The sequence below is a fragment of the Dermacentor andersoni genome, chromosome 5, assembly GCF_023375885.2.
Source record: "Dermacentor andersoni chromosome 5, qqDerAnde1_hic_scaffold, whole genome shotgun sequence".
NCBI classification, from domain to species: domain Eukaryota; kingdom Metazoa; phylum Arthropoda; class Arachnida; order Ixodida; family Ixodidae; genus Dermacentor; species Dermacentor andersoni.
In genome coordinates, this window is record NC_092818.1 from 25,954,461 (window position 1) to 25,960,875 (window position 6,415).

The 6,415-nt window shown below is 47.0% G+C and overlaps 1 non-coding gene across 1 annotated transcript; it reads left to right on the forward strand.

Moving 5' to 3' along the window:
* Positions 1–1,193: 1,193 nt before the first annotated feature.
* LOC126530153 (U2 spliceosomal RNA) lies at positions 1,194–1,376 on the forward strand. Its single transcript, XR_007599375.1, has one exon. It is a non-coding gene; the product is annotated as a U2 spliceosomal RNA (small nuclear RNA).
* The last annotated feature ends 5,039 nt before the right edge of the window (positions 1,377–6,415 follow it).

A 6,415-nucleotide genomic window follows, 5' to 3' on the forward strand; every position in this document is an offset into this window, starting at 1 on the left:
GTACAATTACTAGAGGGAACTCTGGCGCTGCTATTTTTCAGCCACCATGGGAATAAAGGGTAGTTCATGGATTTGCCTGATCTTCGTACTTGCGGCCTCAGACATTCCTTTGGCTTCGTTTTATGGCGCTTTATCAGGGCTTAAAGTAGCCTAAATGTCAAAGCAGTTGATGCTTTTCTTCGTGGAGGAGGTAATAAAACCCTGCAGGCACGCATAATCGTGGCTGAACACAGTGGTCGCGCTTGTACACGCGTCTATGGAGTAACGGCTTCAATACCGGGCTTTTGTGCTAAGAGTCGGGAGTTCGAATCCTGCCATCGGGCAATTTTTATAAAGTTTGTTCAATTACGTATAACGCAGTGCTTTCTTTAAAGTGATCACTTTGGAAAGTCACAAAGTCATTTAAAGCCATATGAAGGAAGTTTAGGCAAATCCACGTACTACCCATCATTGCCATGCTGGCTGAACTGCCCTGCTTGCAGCACTCATAGGTACTAGCGCCACAGTGCCACCTAGTAATGTCGCTGGAATTCTACGATACGGAGGTCGTTTCTTGTCGCGTCGAAGGGGCCCTCCTCTATGCTGGAAAATAAATAAATAGGTTTACCTTCCTGAAGCTCATCAGAGTTAAGAAGGCCATTAGTGGTTTGCTGAGCAATAATTTAGACCGCCTGAGCGTTTTCGTTCACGAAAAGCGCGGTGAAAGGACGTTTTCGCAAGCCGTCTGCATCGCAATGTGATGACTAACGCCCCCGCAATCACATGCTCAGCAAAGCAACGTCAAAGCAAGTCTTCTCGTCATGGCGAAAGAAGCGGTTACTTGCGTGTCTTTTGTTTAAGAGGAGAGGGCAAGTCGCTTTAACAATCTCAGTATTAATAGTCTACTTATTAGTTTCACAGGAAGTAATATTAATAAAAATCATGAGCCATTCCGCTCTGTGAAAGTAGATGACTAGCAAAGCTGCTTAGCAAATGACACAGAGATTACACCGTATTTTGAACAAAGGTACGAGCTAATTTACGGTGACTTTTGCACACATTCACATGAATCATGGGACCACCGCTACGAGGAGCCTGAAGAAACTAGATACGCGTGACGGTTTGACGGCAGCGCTACCATGGGAGAGCGGAAAAAAAGGAAATTGATATGCAATCGCTTGGAACGCCACAAAGAGAGGATGGTGCGAACGTGGACATCGTCAACGCAGGTCAAAGCGTAGTATCTGTTCTTATAAGCTTCATCTCTGATAGGGGTTCTATATGGACCCAAAACTATTAAATGTATTTCAGGAAGTTGGCGGAGCGCTTGAAGCCTTCTTCACCTCCGCCGCAGGTCGGACTCGTATTGCACTTTTTCAGGGATCGGCCCATCGGTTTTTTGCCCACGCAGAACAAAACTTCACGGAACCATAGCCATAAACAGCATCGACGTAATGCGTTTTTCGCTACGAAGAGACGCCCGATTTCCATGAAACGCTGTTAATGCTTAGCCAGGGCTACCCTGACATGCTTTCTGTAGCAGTGTTTACACTGAACCAGCATTTCCTCCTCAAAAATTCATTGTTGTTTGTGACGCCCCACTCAACCACGCGAAACACAACTAAATTTCATCCACAAAGCTCTCACGTGACATAGTATTTCTTCTGGGTAAACCACGCCAGTGTGGTACACACGCCATCCAAGAACGGACAAAAGTTTCTTCATGAGATTCTCATGAGATTCCCTCAGAAAGCATGCACTCCTGTCTAGATAAGTTTCTTAGTGCGGAGTGCGGTAGTTTTCTGCACCAAGTACGCCTAAAGTAATAAAATAAAACATGCTACAAAAAGCCGGTGATGTCGCTTTGCAAGACGACAAAGATATACAACAAGATCTTCACGCATTGTAGTGTTGGGATATGTCGATCAGCGTTTGAATTGTATCATGGCCCAAGCACCTGCAAGGGAAGAGCGGGATTGGTAGAAGCTTTTCATGATTTCCTTGCTAGAATATACGACGTGACAGTTAAGTAATCAGTCTCTTGTCCTGAGGCACCTTAGTTTAAATCACTGTATTGGCATGTGACCAGTTGTTTTCGTATAAAACAATGAGGCTCCTGTAAGCTCTTCTCGTGTGTCAGGGTTATGATGTTGCTTATGTTTCCTCCTGATACCATAGTCTGCAGGAGACTTGACCATAGACTTCAATTTATGTATTAGAAAGAAAATTGGGATGGTCCCACACATCATGGGGTTTAATCTTTTTTAAAACACGTCACAGGTAGCTGATTATCCAGCATTGTCTATGATTCTGCAACAGGTTAATAGATGGAGCAGCATATTTACTTATCGCAAGGACATTATAAAAAAAAATGCGGCAGAACCCATCTCAGGATGACTGTCGTCAGAAATTCGTTAGCATTGAATCAAATGACAACACGATGTATTGCCCCCATCTAAACGAGGTGTGCACGAAGCGTGTACTGCAGCGAGATTCCACTTTCGCACTTTGCTATCAACACTCGGGGCCACCTTGCATAGCCCCAGTGGGAGTTAAAGGCGTTCATTGAAGAGCGACACAGACCTACTGGCACACACCAAATGACCCGTGTTGACATGGAAATGGCTCATTGGAGGTTAGCACAGACCGAGTGGCACATACTCAGTGCTCCAAGTTGGCCTCGAAGAGTTTCTTCGTACAGCGGTACTGACCCATTCACGCGTCTACAGTGACCCACGTCGGAGTGGAAGAGGTTTGTGGGAGGCGGCGCGAGGAGGTAGCCGCCGTGGCCGCGTTTTATTTAGGCCGGCCAGCTATGGTGCCGCGGGATCTTGCGAGCGGCCGATACCGCGGTCGCCCAGGTCGAGCGCTCTAGCGTGTTCTACTCTCGCACTACCTGCACGCCAGCGCATCTTCTTTCCCTGCTTTGGAAGCGATAGTCGCGTCGCTACAGGTTCTTCCAGCAGTGGCACGTATGTACACATTGGAATATACTGCATGACCCAAGTTAGTCGGATTGTTGGTATGGAACCCTGTTGCCTCAGCGCAGTGGCCCAGTGCACTAGCCATTCGACCAGAGATTGCCCAGTGAGTCGGATAGGCGGGAAAACGGTTAAATGCATCAATAGATACAAACAGAAATAGATAGTTAGATAGCCCCCGGAAAGTGCGTGATGTACCCTAAGGATGCTGACGCAATAAAACCGGTGGGTTTCTGGCGCAACCAGGATCCGAACCTAGCGCCTTTCGCATACGAGGCTGATGCTCTACCGTTTCGCCATGGTTGGAGTGCTGAACAGCAGCAACGTGCCGCAATGGCCAGTTCAGACTGGCACCTCGGTAGGCTTCGAACCCTGCTCCTTCAGGCCAGGCCTACTGGCGCATATCCAGTGCTCCATATCGGCCTCAGAGTTTTGTCCAACAGTGGTCCCTGCCCAGTCCCGCGTAGACAGTGACCCACGTCCTCGTGAATAAATAGCGGCACATATGTACAAATCGCAACATGCTCACTAACTCAAGTTGGTCCCATGGTTGGCTTGGAAGTACGTTACTTCTGCATTGCAGCCGGATGCATTGTCCATTCGACCACTATCTGACCATTGACCTAGGCAGGAGGGAAAACGGTCAGCTACAAGCATACGAATGAACAAACATAGGTGAATAGCGTGCGTAAAGGGTGTGCAGTACACAAAGAATTCTATCACGCTAAAATTTTATAACTGCCATTTTCTAAGATGAGAAATGGGGTGTGTAAGTTCGAGCATGTGTGTAACGGCAGCAGCAAGGTGATACCAATGGCGCAGCACGACGGTGACACTGATGACATGACGACTGATTCAATGTGGCCTGTCAAAGAAAAGTTACGACCTGCTTCTTTATTCTGTTGCTTGATTCTGAAGGCAGTGCAATCTCACCCACCGTCTCAAAGCACTAGTTCCCATCGAAAGATAGGGTTACCTGGCGCACGCTCATTTCTGTAAGTAATACTTGTAATACGACGGGAAGCACGCGCCAATCAACTGAAAGTGCTTGTTCGCAAGAATGAAGAAATGTGAAAACCGGGATCGTGGTCCACCCAGATTGTGTGTGCACAGGGTAAAGCGATTGTTACTTCGTTACACATACGTCTGTGCAGATTAATGAGCAGAGCATCGGTCTACTGTGCTTGGGAACCTGGTTCAAATCAGGCAACTAGCCGAGGAACGAACCATTCTGCCTACCAATGGACCACCCTCAATTTGCCTGGTTTGAGGAACGTAGTATTTCGCATTATAGAGTGGAAAGATATTCGTCAAAAACATGTCTTTGAATTTACAGCTAGCAGAGAAAATGTCCCCAGTGACTAGGAAACCACTTCTAGCCCTAATTGCATCATTGCTTGGGCAGTCAAACTTCATAATGGGCAGTACCGCTGACGGTCGGAGGACCCACAAACTGAGCCGTACCATTACACTAATTATGGTGGCACTCATTTCCGCTGAAGCTATTCTGGAACATCTAACACGCAGTGTATAAACGGTGCTATACGTTGTGCCATTCTCGAAATGGCGTTTGGAAGTAGTTTAAGCAAGGAGATTTCCAGCCGCTTACAAAGAACAAATACGCATACGTTAGCCACAGGAGCGGCTTTCTGTCAAAGAATTCTTTTAGTTGGCTTAGTGCATGTTCTTTGTTTATGTTATTCTGGACGGTTTTCTACGTTAGATGTGTTTGTGCTAAATGTATGTGCGTCGCATCAGCCTGTCTTTCGTACTTTGTTGTTCACGTAACGTTAGTGACGAGGCAATGAACATTTTCTACTAAAAGCGGGAAATCATCCCTATGGAATGCAGGTTTCTTGTTATAAAATTGGCCAATTTCCCACTAAAGCCAGGATATATATATATATATGGTGTGTTACGTGTGCACAAGAATACAAAGTATGAGCGCCGTTTCAGAATTCTTCAATTTGTGGTTACATACCTGCGCAAATTTATGTGAAAATTCATGGAGGAACTTGTGCAGCACTGGGCACCAATTGAAACGAAAATGAGAACAAAGCATTTTTTTTTCTCCAGGAGCTTTCAGTAAGTACTATACCTAGAGCACTTTGACAATGACAGGCTTTTACAACAAGCTCTGACATCTAACACAACATATGTATAAGAAAACAAGGCATATATGCGACCCACAGATTCTTTCGACGCGAACACACTCGGTGTGTTCGTTCAACCGTGGCACCGAGAGGGTCTACAAAGAGCCGCGTGCTTCCGCTCTATGTGAGGTCTGAGAATGTGGTGCCCGTGCTCACGTCGGGCCACTCGCTCGCATGGCCGCAACCTTTTTGTCTCTTTGCGTATCCGTCTTCATTGCGACGCGACGGTTCGTTACTGCTGCTGGAATTGCCCCAGACAGTGCTCGCGAGCATGCCGCCGCGAAAACGAGAACATGGTGCCAAATGAATGAGCGACGAAAACTGGAAGATTAGGCAGACAGGCGCAACAAAAGGGGAGGCGACAGAACGAAGGGAGCAAGCGAAAAGATACATCCGGGGCTGTTTATGACCGCCGGGCACACGTCTTTCATGGTGGAGGGAGATATATTTATACGCGTGTAGAATTTGTTTCGGTTGCCCGCCAAAGGTCATCCCCGTCGTCGCCAGTGAAGCGGTGCTTTACTGCGCTCTGTGCCGCTTTTATCTGGACCTTGCCGAAGGGTCAACGGGGGGCCGAGGCACCGAGATGATTCTTCCGGGTGAAGCTCTATATAGCGCAGCCGAGGCATGGAAAGGGGCGCTCTGAGTGCGTAAACAGAGACGGCAATCTTTGAGGGCGTGGGCGATATAGGAACGCCAGAAACTGTGGCTAGCCATAGGTATCCTATGCTGAGAGGAGTTCCTTCGCGTAGTTCACTACGGACACATTGCGCTATACTGCTCAAAACAATTACACACATGGGTTAAACATCCATTAGCAAAGTTTAAAATAACCAATATCCCGCATTCACAAAGCATTTCGTATTTCGGTTAGTATGAAAACGTTAGCTCATGGTTCCTCCTCTATCCCGGCAATGGCTGCACATGGCTCTCTACTGACAAGCACCGACTGAGCAGACCCCACAAAGCGCTGACTGCAACTGGTTTGCGGCCACGCAATGAGCTTGTAGATATACAATCCGACGCATAAACGCGCGCAGAAAAAACAAGACGAAGGCAAGAAGTTAAGCCCTTCCTGGATAGCGATGAAAGATCGCGTGCGAATAAAACCACGTCACACGAAAACCAAAAACCAAAACTAACACTGCTCTATAAATGAACTTTGCAGACCGAGTCAATACGTGAATCGCTAGCCTTGAAACAACCGTTATTGGGTTACCAAGGGTAAGAAAAGGCGCTTCTTATCACTTACAAAAACGAAGACGTGCTTACGGAATTCTCTTTCGGATTTGGTACTTGCCT